The sequence below is a fragment of the Mchenga conophoros genome, linkage group LG11 (assembly GCF_057382185.1).
Source record: "Mchenga conophoros isolate Kocher_MC1m ecotype Shallow Benthic linkage group LG11, M_conophoros_male_GT1.1, whole genome shotgun sequence".
Lineage (NCBI taxonomy): Eukaryota > Metazoa > Chordata > Actinopteri > Cichliformes > Cichlidae > Mchenga > Mchenga conophoros.
In genome coordinates, this window is record NC_140536.1 from 13,332,079 (window position 1) to 13,349,478 (window position 17,400).

At 39.8% G+C, this 17,400-nt stretch overlaps 1 protein-coding gene across 1 annotated transcript in view; it reads right to left on the reverse strand.

The window, feature by feature from the left end:
• trak1a (trafficking protein, kinesin binding 1a) overlaps positions 1-3,301 on the reverse strand; it is a 37,604-nt gene extending 34,303 nt beyond the window's left edge. The window contains exon 1 of the mRNA XM_085290994.1: positions 3,105-3,301. The gene's annotated coding sequence lies outside the window, so the exon portion shown is untranslated. The remainder of the gene's footprint in view (positions 1-3,104) is intronic.
• Positions 3,302-17,400: the final 14,099 nt, after the last annotated feature.

The following is a 17,400-nucleotide window of genomic DNA, read 5'->3' on the forward strand; positions in this document are numbered from 1 at the left end:
ATATTTTATAAATGTTAAATTCAGATTCAACTCAATGTTAAATATTTTTCAAGTCCACAGAATTGATAAAATCCAAACGAATGAGGTTCAGTTTGTTCTGTAAAGTGTGCAGTCAGCCAGTTGTTCTTGCTGGATTATTCATAGTTTTTTTATGTACAAAAACATTGTAGCCATAGCAACCCTCAGTTTATGTGTATAGCAGCCCCTCCCCCCCTGTCAAAATTTTCCACTCCATGATTACACTCCCTCAAACAGTGACTGCACTGGTCAGACTGACTAGCTCACAGAGGCTAATCTCCACACACAGTGTTTTGAGTGCTTTACTGAGGGTCTGGTGGGTCAGCACAGGTCCAAACTCGTCTTTGTGAAAACACAAGAAGAACCCTGCACTCCTTTGAGAAAAAACAAAAATAGCAGCACAGTGGATGTTTCTGCGTGCTGTGACTGGATGAGAGCCAGGGGACCATACCCATCAGATCAGATTCAAACTCTGTTTTTCCACTTGCCATAACTTTGCCAGCCGCTTACCAAAGTTATCCGTCCTCTGCCACTTTTCTATGTGTCTGTTTGCTCCCAATCGTCCTCTCCACATCAGACATCCCATAATTTCACTGTTACTCAACTCTTTACATCATCGGAGGCTGGTAACCACGGAGAATTCATCTCACACCCAGAAACTGCCGCATGGCAATGAGCTGCTCTATTCAGCTCATTGTGTTCATTCATTCGCCCGTACCCACTCCCACACCAGCTCTCTCTTTCTGTGAGAGACTCAAAGAGAGAGTTGGAGAAGCAGGATGACAGACGGAAGGCTGAGAGAGAGAAACATGAGGACACAAACAAAACAACTGCAAATTTGAACACAAACCAGCAGGTGGCAGCACTGTCCTGAACACCTCAGCCAACTTTAAAACTGGGCTGCTGTAGATCCTACCACAGCTTTGATTTTGTAAATACAAGTGACCTGTTAAAGAATGAGCCTGTCAGCCTGAAATCAAGAACTGGGTTTCACGTATATGTTAAAGAAAAAGAAAAAAGAAAAAGAAAAACACCATCCTTTGATTCAAACAGCATGCATTAATTATGCATTAAAGCCAACAGTTAAAGGAAAATTAAGTTAAGTTAATAAAGAGCAATAATATTATAGATTTATAGGGCTGTTTAGGGTATAACAGACTACCTACAAAAGTCGGACACTGACTTTTAGCGAATAAGCTGTCATATGAATGTACACAGCACTGTGGGGTTTCAGTCTTCTAAAAGTCCATACCAGAGAATCACCGATAGAGGAATGGGTGATTTAAACATCTGATATATCGGCAGATATTTTCTACTTTAGACACACAAAGCATAAACATAATCCTTCACTTTTATTATGTGAAGTAATTTATTAGTCCTCACTAAGATCGCATTACAGTGCAGTTTAAAATTAATCTTTCTTTAATTATACAAGTCAGGGATTACTCGTTTACGCTTACGAGCTGCCAGCAGGGAAGTGATAGAGTGCCCTACATAACACTCATGACATGGTTAAAGGGCGTTTCTCCCATCTCTCTCTCTTTTTTTAATTTATAGGTGATTGTAAATGCTGATACTGATATATCAATAAATGGCTGCTATTGACCCCCATTGACATCGGTCGGGCTCTAACAGTAAATATAACACTTTTCAGACATGCAGTTCTTTCCATTAATTCTTCTTTAAGCACTTCGGCCTGTTTTCCATGAAAGTTTAGATTTCGCAACATTTATGTTTCACTTTCAAAATGATTGCATGTTTTTCATGGGATTTGCTCAGCTCTCTTAAAAACATGATTGTTGGGCAGAATACACTAAACACCAGTATCGTCAAATTCATAACAATTCACAACTTTCCATTCGGTTCATTCAGTTTGTAGTGGATCTCTAAAGGAACAAAAACTATCATCCCTGCTGTAGACCAAGAATGGCCCTGTTCTCTAGAATGGATAATATGAATCGCCATTTATATTGGGTGGGTGTTAATTTACTTTGGTGGCCTGCCCAAGTAAATTCTATATATGGGGAAACCCTACACTGCACCAGCTACAGTACATGTGTGTACCTGGTCACCAATAAGCCATAAGCGCAAACCTTTGATTTGGTCATGCTGAACGAGCAGAGGTGCTCTGTCTGGTGAGCTGGCAGTCGATTTGACTCTAAAAGTGTAACTAAATCTAAATATGAGTATGACTTTCCTACATGACCTTTTTGGTAACATAAAAATAAGCGAGACCTTGCTGTTCAAAATAATACAAGGAACTGAGATCATGCCCAAGGGTGGAAAAAGAATGTCTTTGGGAGGGTCTTTTCCTGTTGCTCCTGTGAGTATGAACGTTACACACTATTGTGCTGTATAAGTGCTTGGCATCATTTATGAAGTGCTGAAGTAGCTTTTTAGCCAGGTTCTACTTAGCTCCCTCTCCCTCCCTAATGATCCGCAGAATCCCAACCTCCTTTAATCTAGACTTCTGCATGATTAGCATAGCAAAAAGAAGGAAAGAAAAATAATCAATACTCATTAATTTTGTATGTAATACCAACTCAATTAAAAGTGTCTGGTAGGTGTTCTTCCCAGACTGTAAAGAGAAAGGAGAAGGGCCAGTGCACAGCAACAGTTTGGACACTAGTGTCATCCTGCTCTATTGAGGAAACAGTCCACTGAGAGCTCTTCTCTCTTTCACATACTGGCTCACACACAGCTGAAGTCCCCTGGAGCTGCTTCACTGACAGGATGTTACATTAGAGAAGGGTCACAGAAAAGGGACAGTTTCTCACAGCTCCAAAGGCCTCACTCTCATCCAAACCACCTCCATCAGCCTGCAGTCTTCCTAACACCTTACTCCAAAACCATTAGAGACTGGGGGCTGGCATTACTGTAAACTTTTAATTGGGTTAAATTGTGCTGTACTGTGTAACTTCTATAATACATTAATGCAGCCAAATGGACTTGTAAAGGACCAAAGGAGATCATTTCTGACAGATGAATTATACACATGTCTGCACACAGTGCTGATACAACAGCGCCAAATGGGTTCCAGTAAGTTTTGTCTGCCAACAGTTATAACATATGCATGCAGCAATTACCAGTAATGGTCTCAGCATCTGTGTAGGTGGCCGTGAACTTCTGAAGTGCAGCCTCACTGACATACTCCTCCTCTTCCTCCTCCTCACGGGCCAATCGGCGCGCTTGGCTACGGAGCTGGGATGCGTGTATGTGTTCGGAAGGCTGTTTAGGGGGCGGGGAGCAGGAACAGGTGGGGGGAGTCTGAGCCCTCGGGTCCAGCTTGGCGCTGAGTGATTACCGATTAAAAACAGGACCGGCCATGGACCAAACTTGGACCCGCCGAAGCAGAAACTGAATTAGAAGTGTCCTGAGCGCATTTATTTGACAGGGGAGGACGGAAATGGTCAGGTTGTCTCACCAGCAAGGCACAGACGGGGCAGCTGCGAAACCAGACTCCTGTGATCGTGCAGAGACAATGTCTGAAAGACAGGACAAAGAATTACATTTAGCAACGCTTATGTTAAAATCGCAGCGTTTAAAAAGCAAAATCATGTAAAACAAAGCACAACATCTCACCAGCTCAAGTTAAAACTGTGTGTTTTTAAATATTATTTAGTTTGCCCTGTGAAAACACATTTAGATCCTCTCTTTTTCTCAATCACACAAGGGCAAGCTGTAGTATTTATGGACATGGTATCACACTTCTCTGCACGATGGATGATTGGCTAAGAAGCAGTGCACATGCTCGAGTGTAGACAGTGTCATAGACATGACTTTAACCTGTCTTATCAGCTGGTCAGGTATACCGCTATGACCTAATGTAAACCAGTTAAATTGGCATGTAACTAAAATTATGCCCGAGGAGGTTATAATTAGGTTTTTATTTTTACTTTAACAGGTTGTGACTCGTGGGTAGATAAATAAATACATGGATTAAATGAAATACTAGAAAACCCTCTCAGTATACTGTCAACGCCATCCAGAGCATCACCTCAAAAAAATGCTTCTAAATCACATACTCCAGTATAAGGAAAACCAATGTGCCAATGTGACACAGTGGATAACTACCATTAAGTCACTGTTTAATTAAACTACAACAATTCAGCCACAGCATCTATGATAAAAGGAAACCTGGGAAACAAGCTAAAAGGCAGACACAAGTCACATCACTCTCCAGGCTGCCAAAGCAAGAGGAACTCATCTACGTTTCTCTTTAAGCCATTCAAACACGCTCACTCCTGATCCTCATTAATTAAAAAAAAAAAAAAAAAAACATGGAGGTGTGGTTTTAAAACTCCCTTTCCCTCCCCTGTATTTCCCCACACTCCTCCTTCTCTTTCTCACCATCTGTCTTTTTTTCCACCAAGGCCTCCTCTCAGAAGTACTGAGTAAGATCTCATTGTGGGAAGCAGAATTTAGGTCACAGAGTTTCCATTATTTAAGGGCAAATGTACATCATAAAAGGCCTAAATATTGTTGCTAATGACAACAGTCTCTGCAAAACATACACCAAGCCACAGTTTGTACTGCAAGTCAAAACCTAAATGTTTTAATTAATGTTTGAATTTTAAAAAAAGTCTTAATTTAGTTATCACAACTTCTAAAGAAATTAAAATTGTTGTAAATCAATGCAAACACTGCGTCATGCATCTTTATTATTAGCAGCTGATGCTAATACCAGGTGATGCCAATATTGATATTTTTATTATCTTTGTTTTGCTTTTGATGCCATTTATTCCTCTTTTTTTCGGTTTTATGTCCTGGACCAATACTTAAATGGCACTTTTCTGTTCTTATTAATCACTCAAAACCTTTTTTTTTTTACGTTTTTTTCCCCCTTTTAATGCCTCGTCACACTGTCCTAGAACCACTAACCAGATCAACACTGATGCGGCACAAAAAATAAACGCCTGTCATTCTATAAATGTCATTCTATTTGCCGATATCAGTCAACAAAAGCAGAAAAACAAAGCAACGCTGTTATTAAATAGTTTCATTCAAGTGTTTTCCTTTTGAGATAATTGAACTGTGTCACATTTAGCAACCTGAATGAAGGATGTGTCATTGCTATACAAGTGTAATGCTGACCGAGCACTACTGTACTTTGAAGTTAAGTTTCAGTAATAACTAGGTCAGCAACACAAGGATCAACTATGTTATGGCCACAAAATTCCACATGGTGGGAACAACATATCATCGTGCTGTGGAGCCAGGGCTCAAGGACAAGGTGTAGTTTCCACCAACTTCAACGTTTTCATTATGTCACAGGTTTTGCAACAATGATACAGTAAGGTCAAGAAGTTTTTGGACGACATCGCTTTCGTATTTTTGTGTCTTTACATCCCCTCATAGGATCTTAAATCAATCAAACAAACATAAAATTGAAAGGCAGATTTTCAGCTTTAATTCAAGGGGTTTAAGAAATGATTGCATTAACTGTTTCAGAGTGACAGTCATTTTTATATGTAGTCCCCCATTTTCAGATGCTTAAAAGTAAATGGACAAACTAATATGGGTGGATAACAAGGGTGTTGACATGTTAGAATATTTTAAGCATGTTCTCTAGTTGTAGTAGACAGTGGTTTAAGGAGGTACAAAAAACTACAAATACCTGGACAGGATTGATAATGCATAATATTATATATAATAATATAATAGCCATAACAATGCTGTCATTAAAACCTGTCCTAAGTCGGAGTCAGTCTGCCATCGTCTGTGATTGAATGGGATCAAGTTGGGAGTAGGGCTGGGCCATATCATACCGTTCACGGTAATACCGGTATAATTTTGGGCAACGATAGAAAAATGAAATATCGCGATAGAATATGGGTAAGACGCGCATGCGCAGTGCCTTTGTTTTCATACGCACACGTCGGAAAAAGCATGGCGGCGAAAGCAAATCGTTGAATGAAACGCAACTTCAGTGGTGTGGAACTGGTTTAGCTTTCGTCCGTCAGATACACAACAAAGCACTAGTTTTGGTAGCGCATGCTAGCGGGCCGTCGTTATTACCGTGTTTTTTGGAAAATATGGCACACTAAAAATCAATCCTTTGATTTTTCTGAAAATCGACAGTGCCCCTTATAATCCCGTGTGCCTTATGTATGAATTCTGGTTGTGTTTACTGACCTCGAAACGAGAAAAAAAAAAAAAGAAAAAAAGAAAAAAAAAGAAACGATTTTATGTGGTACACGGCGCTCGAAAATCTGTCAAATGTTTCAGTACGACTTTGCTAAGCCACGAACCTGGACTGCTTGATGGATTATCGGAGCATTACTACTATCGTAGTCAGGAGCCTGGCGGAGTGATACGTACTGTGCTTCAACATAATATTACCGTATTGTGTGTGTATGACCTCTTTTTAAGTTTTGTGGATATTATACATGGTTATGCTGAGGATATGTCGGCCAATTTCCACTGGAAATGCCTTTTGGTTAAACTGTGTTGAGAATAGATTCCTTAACATACATCAGAGTTAAAGAGAATATAGTTTGTGATTGCTTGCAACATTATAATATTGCGGTTAATGGGTGTAAGAATACAAAATAGGCTTGGAATGGGAACAAAGAACTGAGGTACAGGGCAGGAGAACAATCAACCCCCACCCCCAGGACAGTAGCAAGAGTTACTGAGGGTGAGGAGCAGACAAAGGGCAAACGGGCACTACCATAAAAGGAGATGGGGGTCAGGGTGTCAGCACCCTTGGCCACTGTACTAGTGTATTTCCATTTGTGGGGATGTTTACTGTAGGGGGGAGGAGACCAGAGGTTATAACTGTAACTGTTGTGTGGAGTTCTAGAGATCAGCCTTTAGCATAGAACTGCAGTGTGCTGATCTCCAGATGCATCTGTAAGAATAATTGGTAATAAAAGGATTGTGCAAAACATGGAAACATCTCAGCGTGATCTCTACCAGGACCAAAAGAATCGCAGAGACCGGCGTTGTCTCAACAATTGTCAGCAAGGAATTTGAATTTGCACTGTTACATTTTTATATAACTTTAATTCACATAAAACACCTGCTTGTTTAAGTGAAAATACATTGATGTTTTGGGGTTTTTTTTGCACTAATAAAGTTGTGGAGTTGTAAAGTATTTTGTCTAGTGTCAGTTATATCGTCAGTTATATCGTTATTGCAAATTTTCAAATGTATATCGTGATAAATATTTTTGGTCATATCGCCCTGCTCTAGTTGGGAGTTACATGCAATCGGTTTCTCATAACTCACCAATTAATTGTGATAAATAGTCAGGACTACATAGACAGAAATTCACATTTAATATTTACGTTTGTGCTCAGCAATTCCTGTTCCATATGAAAATAACCAGCTGGCAGTCAGTTGAGTCGAGTCCACTGAAGGTGTTGAGACTGATTCAGACTGCTGCAAACATGTTTATGGCAACATTATAAATGGGAATGTTTTAAATTAGATTAAATTATTTGCAAACCTTTGAGAATCTCTGAGAGTAATTGCAGTCTCTCCTAGTCAGTCTGTTTGCAGAAAGGTGCCTCCTATCAGGTGACCTGTGCAATCACCAGGCAGGTTGTTTTATTAATTTATTTATTTTAGTATATCCAAGGTGGTTGCTGTCCTACCTTTACTCGTGTGACTAAACCATTAGCTTACTTCGAATTAGCAGGTATCTTTGTCAAGCTGAGTGTGTCCAGTTTTGGATTGTTTTTCAGTTGAGGTCATTTAATAAGTTTGCTCAACTAACATTATCTCAGGATGGTAGTGCATGAGAGAGGCCATTTTATTACTGGTATTTTAATTTCTTTAATAAAATACTGATATTTGGTGTCCCAGTATGGATGCAATATCACATTGCAAAACAGCATGACTTCACACTGTGTTGACTTTTTCCCCTCCTATCTTTCTCTTCCATTGTGTTTTAGTGTGACTGAGCTGGTCAGTGTATTCATTGCTTTTAAGAGGCAAAAGTACAAGAATTGTTCCACTGTATCACATATAAGATGACTGCGATAAATACATGCAAACACACATCTTCATCACTGATTGTATTTGGTTAATAACAGTAAGTGTAAAGGTGGGTTTACTATGAGATTACAGATGTGTTAAGTGGACATTTTAAATCATTTACATCAGCTGTCTGGAAGGCTTTACGTGTGGATCCCTAGGACTTGAGTTAGCAAGTCTTTAGATAAAACTTGCGACACCCCAAAAAGATTTTGTAATCTTACGCAGAGATAAGAACTATTCAATCTTAGCCCTGACAGTCTGGAAAAAGACAAACAGCTGATTTGTCAGTGCAGTCTGTTAATCAGTTACTATTGACTGGGCTTGAAAATGCAACAACATGGACATTACAACACAGACCACAAATATTCAACAGCTGCTTTAAGAAACCAGAGCTGCACCACCCAAACCTTTTAGTAATGCTAAAAACGTCTTCCTTCAAGACTGAGTCAAGGCCAGCTCAGTGGCCTAACCCTTCCTTTGTTCCAACTTAACCTTAACAACTCTTAGATAATAGGCAACAACAGAAAAACCACGTATACCACACGCCAAGAGAACAACAGAAATGTGTCGATTCGAGTGAATCCCGATAGCATTACACTTCACATACTTTTAATGCATGGGAACTCACAGGAGACACCAAAATATGTTTATTGTTTTCTGACACATGTGGTGTAACCTCACAGTGTTCCAAGGTGAGTAAGCTCTTTCCTGACATCCAACTGAGGACAAGCCTCCTTTAATGTTCGACTACTTGGAAAAGAATAGCAGTGCTTTAATCCAACGCTGACTGACAACAACTGATTCTTACTACATTCAAATGCGCGCACACACACACACACACACACACGCACACACACACACACACACACACACGCACACACACACACACAAAAAATTCTAACCTACCACCTTTTGATCGAGACAACTGTGAATCAAAATAAGCTACGCTGAACAACCAAGTTGGCGAAACAAGACATCCAACTGCGCTATTTGCTAAATATCAGCTACCTGACGGAGATTTAATACCGCAGTTTTCAAGTACTATGAGAGTTAGAATTGGGATACACAACACAACCTATTAGCCATACCATTAGCATGTCTGCTGTTAAGCACACCACAGTCAATACATCAATTCACAATACATGCTTTTTGCAGCACTTTTTAGCAGCTGAGTGTTCACTTTTGTCCTAGCTAGAGGGGATTTCCTTACTTTTAGCAGCAGACCACGTAAAGCACTTAGACTTGGAGCTGTGCAGTTTTCAGTGTTTTGCTATGTGCAGCATGTGTGTGTTCTGGATAATGGAATATACAAAGATATCCTGACAGACATTTGGTGGTCATCAGTCTAGTAGCAGGAGAGAGTGCAAAACAAGCTGTGATCATGAATTAGAGCGTAAACGCAGGAAACGTTGTGTCCACCATAAACTACTTCCTATCAGTGTTTTTTGACTCAAGGGACCAATTGAGCTGAACTTAAATCAGCTCTAAGACATATTTCAAAACCTCTTTTTTGGCTATGCTCACAAACATGTAAGAGCCTCAGTAGCAAATGGGTGAGGTGTCCTGAACCAGACATAAATGTGTAAAAACTGGTACCATAACGTCTCTCAGGACTGCAGGCCGACATGTTAAATCCCTGAATAAATAATAATGACATGAAGGTGACAGAAATCAGGCAGCCATTGGTTTTGACTAAAAACCAAAACGCCCACATAATCGTGTTATTACACAACAAATGCACAAAGGGATCAAGCACTGTTGAATACAAAGGGTAATGCTAATTCTTAAGCCGTGTTTAACTGGTCAGAAGCTTACCTAACAGGTTCAGTCAAGTCTCAGATGCGTCTTTAATTCCCTCTTGCTTACCCCTTACTCTTTTTCCTGCAAATGAGATTATGTGAAACCTTTCATTTTTCCCCAGCATCATCTTCTCTAGGTTTCAGATATCAGCAATATCAAATATTGGGCACAAACAAAAATGTCCACCCATTTTCACACCTTGGCTCAGGGGCTTAGAGGATTTCAGGGGGTCCTTTTGTCCATCTTTGGGGGGATACTCCCACTGGGTTTAAATCTGGGACTCTCCACCATTTGACCTTAGAACTGAAGAAGCTTTTCGGATGAGAGGTGAAACGTCTTCAAGCAACTTAAAGAAGTCCAGACGCTTTTCTTTGCAAGCTCCTTTGACTACGATGACCTGGATGACTGAGAACCTTCACAGACAACTGACCCTGTGAACACACTGCTTTTGTAGAGATTTAGTAGTTTGATGGTAAAATATGACTGCTTATATCTTACAAATGTATGAAAAAGGAGAACTAGAGAATCTTACACCCCAGTGGCTTTTCAGACCACACCCATCTTCAAACTCTGCCTGATCTCTAGGACACACCTGTGAAGTTTCATGGCTGTAACTTACACTGTTGCAATCACTCACACTCCATGGTGTGACAGACATATAAATGCCTGCCAGAGAGTACTCAAAACTGTCTTTTCTGTGCTCTAAATGCAGTATCTTTAGTACCCACACACTGTTACAGTTGGTGTTTTTTGAAACACAGCAGCTCCAGGCAGGATCTCATTTGACTAACAAATGAAATCACCTTTGTAGATGCAGGGACTTTGATTTAGCATTCTGCCTGCTCGGTTCAGTTTTATATTATTATGAGTACTGAATTTACAGAACCCTGTCCTACAGAGGTGGTCGTATCACTACAGCATTTTTAAGTCCCCGTGCTTCACTGGTACGATTTGTTAACTATGAACAGATCAAGACTTGCATAAAACGAACACAAATAAAGGAGAGAATCTCTTCTGGCCTTTCATCTCTCTTCACTGTATCCTTCTCTGACGTACTTCCTACAATGCGAGCGCCTTTCAGTGACACATAGCAACCAGTCCTTTGTGTTCCTACAGACTCAAATCATGTTGTCAGATAACAGAGATCTGATACCATTACTCATATGGACTCACACAGTCTCAATTCAACCGTCTTCACAGGGAGGAAAGAGGAAGAGGAAGACAAAGAGAGAAGTTGAGGAAAAATGTCACATGACTGGCTGAAGAGGGTTAAGACAGCTTTTTCAAAAACCTTTCCCTTCACTTATCAGAGTTGAATACCTCCTGGTTGTAGTGCTGACAGGAAAGGAAGGGATGCTGCTTTGCAAGAGCAAACAAGAAAAAGGAGTTGACAGATTCTCATAAAGATGACGATACAGCCACATTTAAAAATAAGCATCAATGGAGAGAAGCTCTTCCATCCCAGCCATCGGCTGGAAAGACGAGACCACATCCAGAGAAAGAATGAGAAGGAGAACATGGTGGAAGAAGGATTAGTTCTTATTCCATCTCTTAAAGTGATTTATCATTGTTATTATTCTATAGACAAGAGAAAGACAGTGTTATAGCAACAAAACCATGGCCAAGAATGTCATGCATACAGTTAAGCTGTTTACAGTAGGTGACTCACATTGGGATAGCCCACAGTTGGAATGGAAAACAGATCTTTCAAAAAAGAAAAAAGAAAAGAAAGCCATCCATGTCGACACTTTGTACTGATTGCACTGTACTGTAAATCCCTCCCACGGCCAATCTGACAGTCTGAAGTGATTCTGCAAACTGTGACAGCAAACCAGAGCAGAGTACACAAGGCCTGGTATTTGCACACTTTGTAGTATTTGTAAAACAAGAAGAACTTCTTAGCGCAAAGAGCACTGTGGGGAGTATCTAATCCAGCAATCCTTTATCTTCTTTGACCAATAAAAACAAACTATTCGTTTTTTGGGTTGGAGTCTGATACACACTTCAGCCCGATTCACAATAACCACCAGCACATATGCTTTGCAGAGACAGCTCAGCGAACTGTAACCCACTAAAAATAACTCTCTTCCTGTTTGCCATTAAAGGGTACCCTATTATGCTTTAGGCTTTCTGCTATCATATTTATACTCAGGCTTTTTTTCTACTCTAGGTTCTGTATGGTGTGTCAAAGTGAGCTGATATCCTCATTATGACCATCTCAGATACAGAGCTTGGGCTCTGAGGAAAAACACAGCCACACCCAATCGCTGTGCATAACGTTTGCTTGCCGGGGCTAGCCAATCAGGAAAAAAGTTAACCTAAAGAGATAGTAGCGAGCTAAAGCTGTATGTTTCAGACACTAAATGAATTAAATAAGATTAAGGATTATTTTAAACTGAATCATTCAAAGAATAAAAATACTGAGGTAGAAATTAGCATAATAATTCACATTAAATAGGCTTTTTTTATCCATAGTTTGTGTGCTTTTAACAGCAAATGTCACTATCAAGTAAAGTAGTCAGATATCACCTGTGATGTGAATCGCTGTTTGTTTTTTAGACAACAGTATTAAACAGCAACACAGATCCTACAGGATGTGCTCGTCCTGCTTTTTTTTGTTATTGTTGCACACTGTACGATATGAAATAGCCCACCAGCTGAAGGCTTTCAGTACATCAGCTTCATTTGTGCCAATACAGATAAGCTGAAGTTCACTTCAGCTGAACCTGCTGGGTGAGACATGATTTGGATTTAACATTTTTTCCCTTTCTCCTGCTCTTCTGTTTTATCTCACAGAATCAACGCAAGACAAAAAATGAAGGTCTCGAGGACAGAGTTAAGGTTGATGTGGCTCCTCTATTTTATATATTTATAGTTTTTTTTTTTAAAGTTTATATATTTTTTAGAATGGGATAAACTTTACTCGGCACCAGAGTTATTCTTGTGACAGTGCCAGTGTTCAGGCAAACAAAGGCCAATGCCAAAGGCAAACAAGTGATAAAAATCACAATGACAAAGAAGAAAAGTGCCCATTTTTGTTTGTTTATTTAAAATCTGGAAATACTGTTACTATATTTATTTTTTAATAATATTATAATATTTATAATTTAAAACAAACACCAGACCATATTTTCATGAAGTACAATCCCAGTGAAGTAAGAGATGTTTGAAGGTCCTTAACACTCAGAGTCTCATTCATAAAAGCAACCTTTGACTTATTCTGGATTTTTCAGAGCATTTGTAACCAGTGTTACATCAACATGGAGGTCTGGGTGCTGACTGATTATGAGTTGGAGAAATATTTCTTATCCAAAATAAATCAATGTACATTTTGCAGTCCTTAAGAAAGAGGCTCATTCTGGCTTATTGAGGGGCTTGGCTATTACTACTAACAGCTCTTTGAGAAAAAAAACAACAACCAGAGACACACCTCAGTCAATCTGTCAGTAACGCCGTGTGAACTTCCTTGGCAGACACAGCGTTAACAGTGTGTTCTGCTGTGTGTCTGAGCAGTGAGACAGTACGCAGACCATCCACAGATCATGTGCTGTTAGTTGGCAAACTAAGTGGAACCTTAATTTAGCTTCCTAGGAACGACAAAGAAACGTTGCGCCTGAAAACTATCACTTCATAACAATAAGTGTGTTTGTATAGCACTTTTCAAGACACAGAGTTACGTAGCACGTCACAGTTTGGATAAAATGCACACTTTAAAGTATACATGTTCAAATACAGACATACAGACACGTAATCAGCCATGTGGTCAGGCATGCATTCCAACATGCATATTTCCATACATACAAAGAGCTGTAAACGACATCCCAAAATAAAGAGGAAAAGATTAAGAGAAAGCTAACCAATAAAAATGTGTTTTCAGCTGTTGTTTAAAACTAATAATGGAATCGGCTGACCTGATAGGCTGAGGAAGGCTGTTCCCCAGTTTGGGTGCCACAACCTCAAAGCATGAGCGCCTCTCATTTTAAAAGTAGAGCGAGGAATAGTTAGGAGACTGTGGTTAGAGGATCAGAGACACCGGCTGCAGTGATAAAGTTTAAAAGGCTCTGCTATATAAGCAGGGACCTGTCCATGTGGAGCCTTATATGCTAACAGGAAAGATACCTAGCTTCACTGGAAGTCAGTGAAGGGATACTTACTATGTGTGAACAACTTGGTATAGCAGCCTACTCAAACATGGTATATATGATGCAAGAAGCCTCTAGAGAGTATATAAATGGAGCAAGAGTTTAGTGTACTATGGATTGAATTTACAGTACTGTGTTGCTGTGACTTCTCTGGTGGGCTCTTCCCTAATTGAGTGTATTGGCAGAGTGCCCCTTTTTCTGACTGGATTTTGAAGCTCAATTTGATACATTTTCTGCCAATTTGTTCCCAAAAAACTTTATATAGGGGTTTTATTCACAGAGGCAACGATCCAACTCTCTAAACTGAGAAATGATAATAATAACCTCATGTCACTTGACATTAAGGGCAAAAGTTGAGGTTGTGGTAATCTGTCAGCCCGCTCGTGAAGACCGAGGGACCCTCGGCTGTTTTTAATGAATGAAGACAGGTTTACTGTGATAAGATTAAATCAACCTAAATCTTACCTTAATCTTATTAAAAGTGCCCACCCCAAAGCAGCAGCGACAGGCAAGGACTAGAAACAGTGGCAATACATGAGACAGATGGCTCTCGTGCAAACACGGCTTCATTATTAGGCTGTCGATCTAGCTCAAGGGATTAGTTCGGTTACAAAAACGGTCACTTAAAACAAAATCGTATAAAGGAAATGCAGTGAAACATCGCACCGCATATTAACGCACAGAGGGTTCACGTCGTTTTTTTAGGGTGACAGTTCAGGGGTACCAGTTTGTGGCAACCTGCACCTGCTCCACATGATCGGCAAACTTTCGAACCTGCACACACAGCACCGTGAAACACTTCTTACCGCTTCTGTGGCGCAAATTTCCCCGAAGAGTCCAAATGATTCCGGTTTCTGTTTTGGGGTGGGGGCGAACACCAAAGGACACTTTAGCGGCTCCGTCGGACCCTGCTCACACTGTGGCGGTATAAAATGATCCGTGATGCTGCCGGTCACAGTACCAGCTCAACACGAGTCTGGAAATAAGACAAGCAAACCAGCGACGGGTGTAATCTGAATCAAAACCCCGTGTCTGTTCACAAAACTTGTGCCGCTTTCTTACTTCCTCGGCAAGAGTGAGCGAATGTATGGCGCTTGAAACAAAGCTGCTGACCGAGCACAGCTGAATACAAGCGGGAAAAACTCACTACATACTTCCGGTCTGTGAGATTTCAAAATAAAATACTTAATGTCAGTATTCGTTGTCAAACTACATGAGGTGAACCTCCATTGACGAAATATCGACTAGAACATGCAGTAAAATCAGTATAAATTTTATAAATGGCTCGTGTGTCGAAGATAAATTAGATCTAAATGAAAATAAATCAAATCTGAATTGAAATTAAATTTATCTGACAAACCATAGATTTATATTACACCGTCCTTCTTCACATTTCAGAGGACATAAAAAACTATAATTAACATAATACAACGGATAGTGAGAAAAATCATTTACCTAGACAATGTCTGATTTTTTTTTCTTCCCCATTTTCATTTTCAGAGTAGGACTTTACTTATTTTCTTGTTTATATTACAGTGTATGGACACATACACATTTTTCATAAATTTAAGTGGCATTGCATAGGAGTTACTATTTCATTCCCAGATGAACAGAATCAACTTTTTGGGATTTACTTACATTGATGATTGAGCATGCGTCAAGACAATCTATTTCATTGAACCAGGAAAGCTGTCATTGTGTATTTACAGAGTTCAAGGGTCAAGGTTCTTTATTTGTCACATGCATAGTTATACAAGTATAACACACAGTGAAATGTAACCTGACACGCTCCTCGACATGTGCAAAAATAGGGGGGGGGTTAGAGGAAGAACATTATATATATATATAGTATATACATTAGGTGAATGTGCAGTAGTAGCAGCAAGCAGGTGAATTCTGTACATTAATAAGAATAGACAATCTGACTATTTTACAGAATAGACAATATAAACATATTTAAAATTAAAGGAATTTGAAATGTACATTGTGCCTGGGTTTAGAGTGTTTGGAAGAGAGTCCTGTCTCAGTCAATTATAGATGATGTGAGAGGGCGGGTGTGTGTGTTTAGGGCCCGGATGGCTTGGGGATAGAAGCTTCTCTTGAGTCTCTCTGTCCTTGCTCGGATGATGTGGAACCTTCTACCAGATTGCAGAAGTTGGAACAGTTTGTTGCCAGGATGGGACGGGTCCTTCAGTATCTGCGCTGCTCTAGTCCGGCATCTCCTGGTTTAGGTGTCCTGAAGCGGGGGGAGAGCAATCCTGCAGCAGCGTTCTGCTGTACGGATCACTCTCTGGAGAGCTTTTTGGTCCTTAACACAGCTGTTCCCGAACCACGATGTGATGTTCTGTGAAAATGCTCTCCACAGCGCCTGTATAGAAAATCCTGAGGATCTTTGGAGAGACCCTGAACTTCCTCAGTTGACACAGTCGGGTTACACAGCCGGGTTAAGAAATGTAATGACTGTTGTCTTTACTTGAACTTTGCAATAACAAAAAACTATGGTAAATACATTGAAAGCATCACTGGCTTTTATTTTGTTGAATGAAATATGTTCTCCGGAATTCGTCCCTGGCATTTTTATGTAACCTAGCTAGTTGGGAAGTTTTAAATTTATGCAGATTTCCACCGTTCCCTGCTCTTATATGGAGAGAAATTTGCCGCAAAAGACTGACATACTTCTATCCCTAGCTTATTAAGTTATTCGTAAGCCAGCTTCAAACATTTTTTAAAAACAATTTATTTATTCATTCTCATTTCCAGACAGTTTGATTAGAGTGAGGAAACAAAACCGTTTGGTTAGGTTTAGAAAAACATTTCAGTTTCAATAAAGTCAATCACCTTTTACGAAGCCACAATGGAAAACGTCTCACACGTGACCACATTTCACACAGTTTTAACTTAATTCACCAGTGTCCCCGCTGCCCTGTGGGCTGGCAAACACTGTAAGGCCTTTTGTCTGCCAATATCATTTAATTAATGACGTCATTCTACACTCTCACATGGATTGTGTGTATGCCCGCATTTAGACCCCGAAGACCGGAGTATGACCAGAGTTAGAGCTTACCTCCGGAATATTCAGAAGTACTCTGAAAATTATTTTTATAACACAAATTTAAAACTGAGTTTTATAAATTTCTCTGTTATAGTTTATTATAAAACGCCATTACAGCCACTTTAATTTGGATTCCAAGCGCCCGCTGTCTGTTGTGTTCACTCTAGTATCCTAGCAACGTGGGAATATACCATTTGGAGGTGGATCAGGTTAAAACTAATACAGCGTTTTTCACAAAATCACAGTTTTGCTTATATCTTATTTAAACCGAAACATTTTATTAAATATAATTACTTATCTGTATGCACATATAATGACTATGACGAGAAGATACAGCCTTTATTTCATGCCAACATTTTCACTACCCCCCACTCTTCCATTTGGAACAATGCGACCCATCAC